Genomic DNA, 16,726 nt, shown 5'->3' with positions numbered 1-16,726 from the left:
GATGACCGACAAAGTCACAAAGATCGACTGGTGGATGGTGATCGACAGGTTGGTGATCTGATGTGAGTGTGAATGGTTGTTTGTCTATATGTGGCCTGTGATTGACTGGCGACAAATCCAGGGTGTACCCTACTTCTCGCCCAGGGTCAGCTGGGATTGGCACCAGCTCATGCCTGTCAACATCTACATTATTTTATAAGAGAAATGTTCTACAAAAATAAGGGAAACTGATAAATTATGGGGAAAATATAGGAATCTATTAAAACAGCAGAGTGTTGGGAAAGAAGAGCAAAATACTGTAGTTTTCTGGTGAAAATGGGAGGACTGACAGGTTTGCTCCTGCTCACGCTGGTAAGGACAAGCAGTATAGAAAATGAATGAATGGAAGTTTAGGTGTTATGATGGTTGCTGCCCCTGCAAACACTTCATCTCATCTGTGTAAGCGGAGGAAGGCAGTCTTTGGGCTTTTCTATAATTACTTTTGGTTTGATAAAGTGTGCTCACTTTAGACAGTATCTACATGCTTTTAATTCCCACCACGTGAGATTATCTTGCATCACACCCTGCCGCACAACCACCTGTGCTGACATGCATACAAGTCAGTGCTTCTTTGCTAGGCTATATTGTTTATTAAGAACATTGAAAATAACTGTAGAAAACCAATCCAATTATCACATCAAAAACACTCATACTCAGAATATTTAGTGCTATTTTAGAAGTTTAAAAAAGCAATATCATGTCATTTAGTCCTGTCACCAGTATATGGACACAGTGAAACACAAACGCGCAGTTTGCTGACTGGAGAAAACTGAGAATGATGTAAAGAATCGATCTGAAAACAAGCACCAGTACTTTGTAAAAGGTCATAATAAAGATCTTAGAATTGGATCATCATTTTTACGGCAGACATTCGAGACACATATTCCTACTGGACGTACACAACTGAAATACATTGGTTCCATAAATAATACATGGAATAAGACATTAATTTGATTTAAAAAATAAATAAATAAATAAATAAATATAAAAATATATATAGAAGGCACATACCTCTACCAAGAGTCACGCAACCAATATTATTATACTGTTCTCGTACATGCATACATTTATTTAGACATTCGGTCTGAAAAGCATTCCTACTAGCATTTGGAAATATGATTAAGATAGTGGAAGTCCATCCATCCGTTTTCTATAATGCTTATTTGTTGAGGGTCACAGCAGGTGACTGATAGACTACAATTACAGTGGTTCCAAAAATGTTCACACAAAAGACTTTAATATAGAACAATTATAGTTTTACATACAGAAAACAATCCCAATACATAATTGACGAATGAAAGGGATTGATAAAGATTTAACTTCACTTTCACCTTGAAAGACAGCATTGACGCAGCAGCGACGGCGGAAGGGAGGAGGAGCCACAGGGATGACACCTTCATACTTTGCCACAAATTATTTCCTGAATACAATCGTGCTTCTCGCCTTCTTTATCAAAATACTGGCACTTGCAACTTTGATGGATTGATCCATGGTGGATTATTTTGCAGCTATGATGAATTTAAAAAAAGCAGAAAGGTGTGGCGTGACTGTGTTAGTTATCAAAGAAGCACAGAGTCAACCAGCGATGACATCATGGACGGGCGATGGAGCTGCAGTACAGTGACTTACGGGTGGGAGATGAGAGCAACATTTTCTAATAAAGACACATTATGAACACAGTTGGACTCGCGTAGTGTATTAATAACACGACAAGACTGAGTCACCAAAGCGTGGGATTATTTGTTTGGCACTCAAGTCTGCGGATTTGTAGTTTGTGTAATATTCTCATTTGAGTTTGCCAACTGAATGAGCCTTACAGGACGCCTTAGTATTGTATAAACTAAGCATTGTGACATTTGCTGTTGGGTGTGATCCAAGATGGCTGCATAATGCTGGAAGTAGTCCATCCACATCTTTATTAATACCACAAGATTCAATGTGCCAAAGTGTAAATGTGCAATATTGTAGGATAACCGAGACAGTGTAGGCAACATTTCGGCAAAAAATGTAATTGAAAAACTGAATCATACGAAAACTGGGCATTCGAAAACCGAGGTTCCACTGTGCACTGTTCTATAGTGGTTGTTCAATCACTGTTGTTTGTTGTTCTGCTGTCATTGTTCAGTCACATCGATTGCAAATGGGGCATAAAATAGTAATTGATTAAAAGCCCGCTTTGTGAAACACTACATAGAGGTCTTCAAAGTCACATAATGAGATTATACAAGTATTATTTGCGTTCAAATGCAGCTACAATTCAAAGAACATGTAGCTCCAGGTTTATTTTGATTTGATTAATGCAAACAAGCACACTGTTGTGCCATTTTCCAATACAACATAATTTGCAACCTTAGAAACATATGTTTCTCACTTAGTGGTAAAAATAAAAAAGAACCTGTGTGCAAAGGTTTGCCTACCTCTATCAAGCGTGCTGTGATTTAATTAGGCTCAACATGAAGAACATCTGCAGTGACTGGCAGATGGACAGGTTAGGATGCACTGCCTGGAGGAAGGGAGCCCAACCTGGGGAAAAGAACAAAGAAATGAAAAAGAGGTTATTGGTAACCAGATTGCATACACCACCTTCGTGACAGCATCCTCTGTCACATTACCTCTGGCATTTGTGGTGTGCCCATGTCCCACACAGGTGGTCCATTTCAATCCTCCTCGTGCCTCACCTAATGGTTCAGCCCCAGGTTAGATGGCTTCACTGCTAATGATCCCATTTCTGTCACCAGAGTAGTACACTTAATCTGGATTTAAACAAGGTTTATTGGGTTCTGCTCTGTTGCGAGTGTGCTTTATTCTGACATGCTTCCAAGAAGAAAATCCAAGCCATGTCACATTTAGTGATTATGACCTACTTATTAAACTTTGTTTACACAAAAAAAAAAAAATAATAATGGGGAGGCAAAGTGCTCTCAGGCATATTTCTTAAATAAACTAAGTAGAAAGTAACTGCAGCCAAAAAACAAACCTGATTCTCTATTAACTCACGCATATCAAATATGCATCTTTCAGGCAGCAGGTTGTGAGAAAATCATATTGACATCGCATGTCCAAATGTGTCTGTGGCAACATAGTGAGAAGCCCAACATGCTGCATATACTGTATATGATGCATATGCAAATGAACAAAGCATTACATGGCGTGCTAAGATTTGTAATCACATTGAAAACTCAACACACAGCGTGTGAAACAAATGTCTGCTGTGTAAACTGTATTTCATATTCCAAAACTCTATTTATATATTCCCTTTATTTAGTATTCCGGAATTGACATATTTTTACGGTCAATGTCAAAAGCATATTGCAGATTCAAAGCCTGACCACTGTTCCTTCCATGCACACATATACAATATATCCATCCACAATGTTCACTAATACAGAGATAAGCAAATCACAAATTAAATATTCTTTCAATTCTATTTAAAGGTTATCAAGGATTGTTTTCCAGTCTATTTGGGATTTCAAATCAATCCATGGTCACACTCATCATCCACATTGGATGATCTTGAATGTCATTGGACTTCTGCTCAGTTCTTTTCTAAATTTAGCATCACTTCCCTCTACTCAGCAGTGTTACTGTGGTAAAATGACCCACCAGTGAGCCTGGTGTCTGTGTGCGTGCGTATGTATGTGTGTTAAAAGATAGGGGAGTGTGTACAGCACAAATAGTAAAAAGATGCATAGCGGTTGTGTGTAGCTTTATCTGACAAATCTCTCTAGCACTGAACTAGTAGTACAGGTTGTCAGGGGGTAAATGATTACATGAAATTAATAAATATTAAGACTTCCTTAAATTAAAAGTAGCTCCAGCTGATGGCATTAAACTGGATTTCCTCTTCTTTTTTTTTTTTTTATGAAACACAACAGCGGACTCCCATTAGTCTCTTTCACATTACTTTCCCTAAACCTGCAGTGTGACCACTTTTATGAATCATTTCCAGCTTTTGTTGTCATATTTTTTTGTCATATTTTTACCTCCTATTTTCATTCAATGTAGGACCGCTCATTAGGATGGGCTGCATAGCTGTGATACAGACTCCAGCTGAAACATACCCGTAAAAAGATGCTCAAAGAGAGAAAAAATGCGCTCGTGTATCAAACAAGAGGATCCAACCTGTATTTTGTTAATGTGTTGCAGTCAAAATGTGATGCTAGAACCGGAAATGGAACTTATTGTTGTATAGGAAAGTCGTACAAACGTATCTGTCCCGGCTGTTCATCATGATATTAGAGTCAAGAATAATTATGAAACTTCCTGATGTTGAAAAAGAAGGAGTCATGAAAAAATGCTCAGCTGATACATTTAGAGCAGGGGTCTCAAACTCAATTTCACTGGAAGTAGAGTCTGGGTGAGGCTGGGCCGCATCAAATATTGGGAGTAGGGCTGGGAATCTCAGAGTACGATTTGGTCGGCCACAAATGGCCCGCGGGCCACAAGTTTGAGACCCCTGATTTAGAGCCTTTAACTCCTATAAAGGGTCACAAACATGGGTTATTTGACATGGGTTAGGAATTTGATTCTACCAGCATAGACAATGACTACTCCTTACACCCCAAAGCACTGCCCCAAGTACACTGCCTATTGAAATGTATTACTCAAGCTGCATGTTATCATCAGGTTTATTATGATGCCATTGAAATTCATTCCAAGACCCAAACTTGACAGGGGTGTATTATGCTTTGTGGGCTATGCCTCCCTGCTAGTGATAGCAGCCAAAATGACTCAAGTCACATTCCTTCCCTAGCAGGATAGGTCAGCATGACAAATAAATGTGAAATATAAAGGTTTCATATATATAAAACCTTGCTTGGTGTGCAGTATTTGATGGTTTTTAGATGGTCCTTCAAGTGCCAAACATTTCATCTTGCTTGCTGGTTGTTGCCATCATAATACATTGACTCCATCTTCTTGGGACGTTTTATTCAGACATATGCTCTCGTTTTATTCACTCTTTGTATCGCACCACTGCTACCGTCTCTACACTCTCTGCTCCCCCTTCTAATGCAGTGCAATTATCTGGTCATCTTTTTGCAGAATACTCACATGCTGTCATTATAACCACAGCGGCTTTGTTCTGTCTTCCAGTGCAACCAACACTGATACCAGATCAGTTGCACACAACGGATACATCATCTTATTACGAGTATGCAGTCTTTCTTTCTTTTCATTGTCTCATCATACAAACTATTTCAATGTCTGAGTTCATCTGTGTGATAAGTGTGAGATAAAGATACAGTATGTTAAATGTCCTTCTGCTTTCTTTATTCTTTTTCTCTTTGGTAATGAATGTTGATGTGACCTTGTGCAAAGATGTATCTAATTAGAATATCTTCAAAACGGGCATGAAGATACAGTGAGTGGGGAATCACTTGCTGATTAGAAATGTGGGTCACTCAAGGTCAATCACCGTGAACTTAATCAGTAATGACTGCCAAACCAGATCAGGAAGCGTATCAAGACTGAAAACAGGCCTCACTTTAGTTCACTACTTTGGTTTGCCTGCCAAGGACTTCACTCTGAGGAAAGGATGCATGGAGGATACAAAAAAATATATTATTGTGAAACAACTTTTCCTTGAGGACAAAATTACCATAGTTATCATATATTTGTCTGTTTGCTTTGATAAAGCAGACCTTCTCCTGGAAAGTGAATGTCAACTCTCTGACCTTGCGTCCAACTCCACGGGATTTTTAAAGTAAGTGGACTTTAAGGAGTCAGCATGAGCTCATTAAAATGTTGTTTTGATTATGTACCTGGTAGGTACAGTGGGGAGAACACAGAACACAGCACAACACACAATAAGTGTAATATATGCTACTCGTGAACACAAAAACAAAAATACCAAAGGAAGTGCTAAAATGGCTATCAGAGAGAACTTTTAAAGTTGTTATCCCTCCTTGACCCAATTGCACCTTTTTCACCTAGAAAATACAAGAACACCACCACTGGTTGTTGCCAATAGTGGTTTCAAAGAACAGACTGGACAAAAACAATGTCTAATGTGTATTCTTCACAATTTCAAGTTAAACTGAATGAAATTTGTCGTTCGGCCTGAAAAAGAGGAGATGCGTTAATGGCTGTCACTCACTCAAGGCTCGTGCAGAGGCAAATGCCCGTTGTGTGCGCACATGCACATACGCGCGGTCTCAGAGAATCTATCGACAGTTAGCAGTCATGGTCGCACACAAAGCGGGTGGGATATACAGCTGTGCATTTGAACGATAGCGCCCCCATTGCAGTACCGAACGATGACAGACAGCACATTTAATATTTAAGGGGTTAAATGTTATGTATGATTGATAAGAATCTTCAAAGAAATAACAAGATCAAATGCTAAATTGCATTGTAAAAAAAAAAAATCATAAAAATTCATGAACATAAACATGTTTACCCACTCTAAAATACAAAAAGTATATACTTAAACAGCAAACACTAGTCATAGCATCTCGACTGTCCTGCAAAGGGTATATCTAATGCAAAGGTTAGGTACATGGCAGAGGTAAACAGATCCATGAGCTAGGGGTGTTCCGATCCGATATTGGCTATCAGTCCCATATCAGAATCAGATTATATCGGCCTGCAACTAAAATTTGATATCTGCACTCTGATACAATCAGTCCATTCCATACTCCGCTTTAGCACTTCTATCCAGCATGCAGAGCCCACATGGTCACAACAGCGTGTGCTAACATGTTTAGCATGGCGTAGGAGTGGTATCAGTCGTGTGGCAGTATTTGAGTGCAAAACTTGTCATGCACAGGTAGTCTGTGGTGGCACAGAACTGGATAAGTTTAAAACCACCAACGTCATCGCGCATTTGAAGCAGCATCACAAAAAACGGTATGAGGATGTTTGCCAGACCGGCTCTCCCCCCTGGTGTCCAAAACATTTGCGAAGTGTGAGAAAGTCCCACGGCATGACAAGAAGTCATTAGCTACAGCAGAAAAGAGCCAGCAATTCGCTACATTTTGCCTAGCCGCCACTACATTGTGAATAAAACTATACACCTGATGCATGAAGAAGTAAATACCTACTGTTGTTGACTATTATTCCCTGTTTGAGTAATATCACTTGATCAAGCATTTTCGAACATTCCACACTACAAAAGAAGTCATAAAAGTATGTATGATTCATACCGATATTGGATCGATATTCATATCGGCCAATACTTAAGGCTGCAATATTTGTATGTATTGTATGTTAAAACCGACCAGTTCAGGGTGTACCCCGGCTCTCACTTGAAGTCAGCTGGGATAGGCTCCAGCATACCCACGACCCTAGTGAGAATAAGCAGCATAGGAGATGGATGGATCGATGGATGGATGTTAACACTCACAGTAATTTGTTGTTTATTGCAGTTAATTGACTCCAGATCTGACTGTCATTTCCACAAAATACTCGTGTAACGTCGTTGTTTGTGGTTAAGGAGAGACTCATGATGCGCTTCAATTGCTTTATTAACAAGCGGAGAACAAATATCCAGTAGAAATTCACACAGGAGCTGCTGTCGGCCACAACTCACACACGCCACACTGCTAACACTCAGCTAAACGCAGTCAACTCCAGCCTGCTGATGTCACACATGTCACTTCCCAGACCCCGCCTCTTAAAGGCGCACACAAGTCAGATATTACACTACATAACACGTCTTTTGAATTAGGATTTTTTTTTCATTTAGATAATCTTGGAAATGCTTAATTTAGGCCAATAATATGGACAATTAGATTTAATGTGTATATTTTTTACTAATAATAGGCCAGAGTCAACCAGCTATGTCCTGGACGGTCCTCTGGACTCCGTGGAGGAAGTGGGGGAGAGAAGGATGTTGACTAAGCTGACATCCATCATGGACAACACCTCTCACCCCCTACATGACACTGTGGGTTCCCTCAGCAGCTCCTTCAGCAGCAGACTGTTACACCCACGGTGTAAGAAGGAGAGGTTCCGCAGGTTCTTCATACCGACAGAATTACATTTTTATTTCTTGTGAAATAAGGACTTTTTATATCTTTTATACCTATTTTTTATCTGATCTTATTTCTGTATTCCTTACTTGTGTATCTTGCTTGCTGCTGTAACAAACAAACCTATCTATCTATCTATCTATCTATCTATCTATCTATCTATCTATCTATCTATCTATAAAACAGCGCTAATTTATTAATTAATTTAATTTCAAAAACCGTGATCGAGTGAAGCCACAAAGTTTGAACCACGAATCACTTGCTAATATATGCTGGTTTAGTGCTTAGTGCAGAAATGGTCCCCTTTCACAAAGTAAAAAATAGCAGAATGGTGAACTGAAAATAATTGTCTACTCCGGCGCTTAATCACCCACCGCAGCCTATTGAGAGTTTGTGTGTGTCTTGGTGATTAGGGCTAATTCATTACGACTGCAGCCGTTTCCCTGTCAGGTGTGAAGTCACTTGGAAGTCACATTGTCCAGAATATGACCACTGAATCCCTTCTTTCATTATGACACCAGTTTATATAAAGTTGATTCCATTTCCAGACGATAATTGTTAGCTTTCTGTGCATTAATAAAAACAGGTTTTAGATTGCTTAATCTTCCGAGGTCCTGACTGCAAAGCAGCATAATGTTTTTCCCACAAAATTCCTGGACACACTTCTTTTTTCACCACTAATATACGACTGTACTGCTTGTGCACGCTCACACACCACTGTAACTGTGCACAGACACACTTTTCCAACAAGGAAAGATTAAAGATTAAAAATGGGGAATAAAATGGGGATAAATCTAAACACAGCAGGCAATATTTATCCGATCTCAGGAGGATAACTGAACAGTGTACTGTTAAGATTGTATCCGAACCACGCGTTCAGTGCGCTGAAAAGCCCATAAGATCAGTCATATATAACCATCCTCTTAATTATCACGTATCAAGGTCCTGTATCACAAATATTTTGAGGCTTAACACTAGAAGTCCCACAGCCCCGCCATTTGGCTTTTCTAACTTTCATGCCCAAATGACAGCCGAGTGGCTAGATTAGTTTTGAAATAATATCTGAAAGGGATAGTTTGAATTGTTTTACATAAAGTTGTATGACATCCCCATCAACATTGTAGTCCAATAACAGCGACTTATCCCCCACTTGGTCTCCTAAGTCCAGTTCTGGTCAGATTTCCGTGATGAATAACATAGTTCCACTTAGTCGCTGGGGACAATTAAGTAAAGACTTTGGCTTCTCAAAACAATATGCAACACAAAAATGCTTTCTCAAAAAAATCAGACCTCACAAAACGCTTGGCGTTATTTGGTTCCCGCCGTATTCCTGCGCACTGTTGCCTGTTCGTTCATGTGTATGCGACAAAGACGCTCGCATCTACATCCGCGATGAAGCGCCACGGCCATCTTGTTTACACATGCGTTCCACAGCGGAAGAAGATGCGAATGTCTTCGTCACATTCACATGAACGCACAGGCGACAATGCGCAGCGACACGGCGGGAGACAGATATAACGCTGAGCGTTGTGTGAGGTTTGAGTTTTTGAGAAGGCATTTTTATGCTGCAAATGTTGCAATCTTTTGAAGGCATATTGTTTTTACAAGCCAAACTCTTTACTTGTCTCCAGCAACTAAGCAAAACTACCTTCTTCATCACAGAAATCTGACCAGAACTGGACTTAGGAGACCAAGTGGGGGGAGAGTCGCTATTATTGGACTACAATAGTGATGGGGATGTCATACAACTTCATGTCAAAAAATCTGAACTATCTTTTTAACATATTAAGAGAATCAGTCATCATCTGTGAACCGCTAATCTGGCAGGTAATGTCTGCATTTACAAAACAAAGGTGGGTCATTGTAGGTTATTGAGTTGTTTTAAACCACACAGATTTTCGGCTGTCCTCTGGGCATGCGAGCAGGGGTAAGAAAACCCTGGGACTTCTGATTAACCCGTTAATACTACTTCCTCAATGCTCCTTCTTTTCGTGACCCCCGCCCGGACGCACTTGTTGTCCATTCTTTACATTTTGTGTTTCCACGCTACGTCATTGGCTGTGAAGACGCACGTGAGACAAAGCACATCGGGCGCAGTGCAAGCTGTATCCTGTTTGTGTTTGCTAATATCCATGCATTGAAGAATTATCATATATTGTATACACATCCAATAATTATTATATGTCTGGAAACAGACATATAACTCTTGTGCAGATGCTCCAGCTTGCACTCCAGCTTCAGACCTTACTTTCACTATAAATTCCACTTTATTATATTGCGTCTTTAAATAGAAGTTTTATTCATCTATTGAGTTTTAATATCCTTGATATTTTCAAAGTAAATGAGTATTATTAGGCAGACTTAATTTCATTAGAGGAAAATCAGTTATTTTGTACAAGACAAGCTGTTTGTACGGTATTTGTTTGCATAGTTTTAAATTCAGTTTATTTTGTCTTTGCGTGAAAAGGTAGATTTGCTGTACAAAAATTATGGTAAGTAATTCAATTTTATTAATGGATTTTTTTTTTAGCAATAAATTGAATTATTCATCATAGAGCACAGAAAACTTAATGCATTCTGCAAAGGTGGTTGTGAGGTAGATGGGGAAAATAAGAAACGGATGGTAAGTTGTAGGATAAGACAGAAAAGCACACTTAATAACAGTGGAAATTACTTCAGTGTGGAAGATCTTGCTTGTGTCCAAATAACAAAAAATGTGTCTTGCCAATAGACAGGAGTCATGCACATTAACTATGCAAAATAAATTATTCAACAAACAAAAAGTCATCACAACTCCAAATCCAGCAGCCACACAGGATTTATAGGATATATGTTTACTTTCCCACACAAATATTCAACCACCAAACTCCTCTGTACTTCTACGTCCACACTTTCCTATTACTGACTATATATATAATGTGTATATATATAAATAGACCATGTTTGAATTCATGTTTGAATGGAGTCACATACATACGACAACATTATTAAAAGGAACTATCAGTCCTTCCAGCTTCAGCTGCTGCCTAGTCCAATTTATCTGATCTGAACCAACTGACGTTAATCGACATTAAGGCACAGTGGCTCTGCTTTAAAAAAAAACAAAAAAAAAACTCTTCTATCTCAAAGGCTGAGGCCAACCGCCCAAAGAAGGAAATTAATTTCAGCTGCTTCTATCAGTGATCTCATTCTTTTGGTCATTGCACAGCTCAAGAGCATAGCTGCGCTGAAAGTGATTCGAATGGCTTTGCCTTCTTGCACAACTCCTTTCTCATTATAGCACCTGCGTAACACACCCATTACAAAAAAGGGTGCCCCCAATCCATTTGTCTTAAGAATTAAATTACTGTGGTTCTACAGTATAAATCCCAGCCAGAGGTGGTGCATAAGCACTGGATGTTCTGTCTTGTGGATGCACAGGTTGAGCCCTTACAACACCAAAGTCACCTATGATTTCCTGATGATCTGAAAGAAAGTATCTTCCAGTAAGATCAGACGCTCAGTCCTGAGAGACCAAGCCATCTGGTTACCTACATAATGTATACAGCATTTTGTTCTATTTCTTCATGTCCATCAGAGGCAGTGAATAATCACTGGATGACCAAATCAACAAGGCCACAACGTATCAGGAGGGCAATTACAATACCATATACCTCATGAGGAAGAAATGTACAGTATAGTGTGTGTGCAGGACCACCTCCGGAGGGTGTAGCGTGGCACTCGAGTGACATTACAAAATTCAGTGAATGTGATAAAGGACTAGAAGGCACTGCACATATGTTGAGGCCTCTCAGAGGGGATCGTGACATGGCTAAGACACACGTGGAGTGACAATGTGGCCACAAAGGTTAATGGCACGGATGCCCCGATGGGCCAGGGGCTGCCTTGGTGCTTGCCTCTCAGAGCTGATGCAGTGGCTCCAATGTAGGCCACTCCTGTCCAAATTGGGTAGAAATGGCCAAATAACCTCCCCTCTACTTCTAGTGAAATGTTCAACTGAGGGAGCTTGTGTGGGGCCACAAATGTTAGAGGATCAGGGATGGAGGAGCTGTAATCGAGGAACCACTAGTCGGTTACATTTGGCTCTGCTTTAGGAACACATATGGTTATGCAGAGTAACTGATTCATTATTATTGAGATTTATAACTTTGATTTTACATGAAAGATAAAGCTGTTGTGACCATATGTTGTACTTGTAATAAGTCAGCTGCATCATCTTTAATTAACATCTCCATGAAATGACAAAATAGGCAACAGGGCATCTCATTTTTCAAAACACATTAGCAAATAATACTGCAAATAATATGAGCTTTAGGTCTTTCGTGACGTTACAGATGTCATTAATATATAGATTGAACAATTTTGGTCCCAGTATTGACCCCTGGGGTACGCCATACGTTATAGAGGCGTGGAAAAAAGTATTAGACCACCCTTGTTTATTCAGTTTCTTGTTCATTTTAATGCCTGATACAACTAAAGTTACCTTTGTTTGGGCAACAAAAATAGCTCAGAAGAGTTATTTTTTTGGCAGCACAATGCTATAGCTATTCATGTAAGAACTTAAGTGATTTTGGTTATTATCACGAAAACCATGGAAGTTGATAGTTATCAGCTCTTAAATTCAACTCTTATGAGCTATATTTGTTATCATCATTTGTCCAAACAAATGTACCTTTAGTTGTACCAGGTGTTAAAATGCATCAATAAACTGAAGAAACAAGGGTCTAATATGGTCTAATATGTTTTTCCATGACTGTATTTAAGATTGCAGATGCATATTCTCCGAGCTTCACATACTGCTTCCTGTTTGCTAAGTACCTTTTTACCAAGTTCAAAACTAACCCTCTGATTCCATACCTTTCAAGTTTTTTCATTAGGATATTATGATTAATTGTATCGAAAGCTTTTGCCAAAGCCATAAACACTGCAGCTGCGCACTTTCTGAGGTCTATAGCGTTGGTAATTTCGATTAATGCCATGGGCGTTGAAATGTTAGCTCTGTATCCGTATTGGCTGTCGAGTAATTCATTCTTATTTATAAATTTGTCCAACCTGTTGTTGAATAGGTTTTCAATGATTTTGGAAAATTGTGGTAATAAGGAAACTGATCGGTAGTTTGTGAATTGATGTTTGTCTCTGTTTTTGCAAATTGGTACAACTTTAGCTATTTTCATTTTGTTTGTTACCAGTATGAAATGATAAGTTAGTGATGTACGTCAGTGGTTTTGCGATCTCATTAATGACCCTTTTTAATATTTTCCATTTCAATTCCATAACAATCAGTTGATGTTTTTGCTTTACATTTATTGACAATATCAACGATTTCCTGTTTTGTCACATCAGTGAAGAACATGGAGTTGGGATTCCTGTCTATAATTTCATTCCCTTCCTCCACTGACAATAAATTTGGGATCTTTTCTTCCAGGTTTGGTCCAATGTTTACAAAGTACCCCGTTCATATCATCATTTTTGGCATTTCCATCTGTAAAATATTGAGGGTTATCTGCTTTCCTGATAATACTGTGTAGGATGCCCCAGGTTGCTGTAATATTTTTTTTCTTGTCTAGTGGCTGACTATCATATTCTCTCTCACACACTCTCAACATATTTGTTAACTTGTCTGTGTACGTTTTATATGTTCTGCTTCTTTTGTTTTTTGGAAACCAAATCTCCTGTATAATGTGTTTTTCGTCTTACTGGCATTTTGCAGTCCCTTTGTCATCCATGGCCGACTTCTCTTCTTTTGCTTATTAGACAATGGACAGTGCTTATTGTAGAAATTCATGTAAATATTTTTGAAAGATTTCATATGCTTCATCCACATCATTTTCACGATACACACACTCCCATCTTTGGTCTTCCAGATCTTTATTAAAAGCGTTAATACTATTCTCTATGCATAGTCTTTGGAATAGAATTGCAATAGGCATAGTGTAACGAGAAAAGGCTTAAATGTCGATTCTAATTACTAATACTAACACAGGGCTTTCTTTTTAAATATATATATAACGTTGTTTTAGCCTTTTTACAAAATTACAAAAATATATCTAAAAATATTAAAGTGGTCCACGGTGCGGGGAAGTGGGATGTCGGGGTGGGGGTTGTTGTGCAGTAAATACCCATAAAATGTATTCAAGGTCGGCAGGTCTACTACAGGATGAATAAAAAGTAAATCAGGAGGCGAGCGATGAGAGAACAAAGGGGGGACAGATGGATAAAAGCAGTGCTCAGGGGAAGAGGGAACCAGTGATGGGCAGGAAAGTCAGCCCATTTAGCTGAGGGAGGAGGAACAAGAAACAGAAGGAAGATAGGAAAGGAAAACAGCGTAGAACTCAACCAGACGTACGTAAAAAAAAAACATTCTGTATGCAAAAATTACAGGATTTTTTTCTGTAATCAAAAAATATAGCATATTAATATTTTGTATGTATTGACTGTGATAATGTAGTAATTTTAGCTGGTTTCCAGCATGTCATTTTCGGTTCATATTGTCTGTATAGATAGGTTTTGAGTGTGTAGGTTCGGGCATGTCTGTTGGTGGACGAGTATTAGGGCAGTTTGATGGAACAAACAAACCACAGATTTTGACAACATGATTGTCACTATTGCTGCAATGAAAGACTGTGTTTAAGCTATGTTTGAACCAAAATATCAATTTGCAGCAAGAGGCTGCTTTTAAATTTGTAATTTCCAAATAACAGTTGTACTGTACCCACATTAAAGCAATTCAAGTGATGGTTTTAACATCAGTGAGGTTCTGTACTAGTTTTAACTTTTACAAGCAGGCACACAATTGTTTTTTTTTATGAAATCTGTGATGTCACAGTTCAAATATCCTTATGTGAATGTCAGTGTGTGTGTGTGTGTGTGTGTGTGTTTTTTTTTTTTTTTTAAAGCAAAACAAGAGGAAATGGCACAGGTAGATAAGAGCCGTGCTCCAGGGAAGAAGCTGCATTTAATAGAAAGGACAGTCGCCTTAATGGGCTAAGATGGAGATAAAAATAACAAATTCCAAATGCTTCCATTCCAAAAACAGAAATATGTTGTTTGTTCAAGTTCAATAACATAACATAATCATATTTCTGACTAATGTGGGGAGTACCAAACTATATGATGGGCTGAAATAATGATATACAGGGTCAGGCAAAATGATCTGACACATCTGTAGCTTAAATAAAAGGCAAATAAAGTAAAGAAACAAAAAAGTGTTTTTATTTTCGAAAAGTACATATAATGCCATTTTTTTTCATATAATGCCATTTTGCTTTGTTTCTTTATAATGCCATTGTTTTTCGTTTCTTTTTCGGTTGCTGCCATGAATTGGACTGGTGAGCATCGCGCTTTCATTGGAAACGTTTATCAAAACAAACAAATCTGTAACTGCAACACAACGAGCGTTCCGTTTGCACTTCAATCTTGGTAGACATGATCCCGTACCAGCTCGAAACACCATCTTGTTATGGGTTCCCAACTTCAGAGCTACTGGATCTGCATTGAGTGTGTGGACAGTAATGGATCCCATTTGACTGATTTAATTTTTAAAACATAATGAAACAGAATGGCATTATATGTACTTTTCAAAAATAAAAACACTTTCTTGTTTCTTTACTTTATTTGCCTTTTATTTACCCTACAAATGTGTCAGATCATTTTGCCTGACCCTGTATTAAGAACTCACTTGCACTTGGCAGTGCCACGTTGCCAATGTTGTGCTGTATTGCTGTTGTGTTACTTGGTTTCAATTGGTTGTTGTCCATCTGTTTACTTGAACATAATCTATTGCTGTATTCATCAATATACAGTATGTGCATACCCCTTAAAAGCCAATTCCTGTAAAACAGGAACACTTTTTTATGGTAAGCCACAATATTTAGTGGTGTAAAAATGACTTAATTATTATTTATTGCGGTAGTTTTTGGCGCAAAATTGAGGTTGTGGCACACACAAGCACCTTCACATCCTGCAAAATGTGTAATTAGCTACCTAAAACGTGAGACCGTTTTGCTTTTTGTCTATATTTTAATGACATTTTATCCCTAGGTGTACTTTAACCTGTTGTTTTGAGTGTTTTCCACTCGTATGATCTTTTTTCATGCTATCCTCTTCATGAAGATGGATTGTTCTGGTGGTCTCTTGGATAACAAGGGCTAATGATTTTTTAATGATTATTTGTCAGTGTGTTTTGCTAATTATGTTGATAAGTGAGAGTGCAGAGGCACTAAAATAAGTGGAAATATATTTATTGTCACGTTTCCCGTGACAGATTGGGGACTTTTAGTTTTGCTTTTGTGTAATTTCCTGTAGAGTGCTCTTATTTTGTATTTTGAAACTCCTGTTTGGCACCGTAGGTGTTTTGTGAAGCTGTGAGTTTAGGTAATCAGCGTCAATAGTGACACTCTGCTAGTTGTCACTTCCCTGTTTGGTCTGTTTCTACCATCTGAAGCCCTCATTGAACTTCTGCGTTTCCATGGACTTCTTCTGCCAACCTGCTACAGTACTTGCATTCCACTGCATTCCGTTGAATATTAGTCTGAGCGCCTCTAATTGTTTGGTCACTCGCATACAGGGGCTTCAAAGTGGGGGAGAAAATTGAATATTCTTTTGTTTCATTTAAATATGTCAGTTATTGAAACAGATGTCATAAATGCTAAGATAAAATACATTTTGCTGTGAAAGTTCAATAAAAAGGTTGCTTTAATCAAATTAAGACAGTC

The 16,726-nt window shown here is 38.5% G+C and overlaps 1 protein-coding gene across 4 annotated transcripts in view; it reads right to left on the bottom strand.

Annotated features, from left to right (window-relative positions):
* zgc:172282 (leucine-rich repeat and fibronectin type III domain-containing protein 1-like protein) overlaps window positions 1–16,726 on the bottom strand; it is a 175,635-nt gene that overhangs the window by 92,496 nt on the left and 66,413 nt on the right. For all 4 annotated transcript variants that reach the window (XM_054793154.1, XM_054793153.1, XM_054793155.1 and 1 more), the window contains exon 2: window positions 2,457–2,562. The gene's annotated coding sequence lies outside the window, so the exon portion shown is untranslated. The remainder of the gene's footprint in view (window positions 1–2,456; window positions 2,563–16,726) is intronic.

Source organism: Dunckerocampus dactyliophorus, chromosome 12, assembly GCF_027744805.1.
Source record: "Dunckerocampus dactyliophorus isolate RoL2022-P2 chromosome 12, RoL_Ddac_1.1, whole genome shotgun sequence".
Classification (NCBI taxonomy): domain Eukaryota; kingdom Metazoa; phylum Chordata; class Actinopteri; order Syngnathiformes; family Syngnathidae; genus Dunckerocampus; species Dunckerocampus dactyliophorus.
This window is presented reverse-complemented; position numbering and strand designations above follow the sequence as displayed.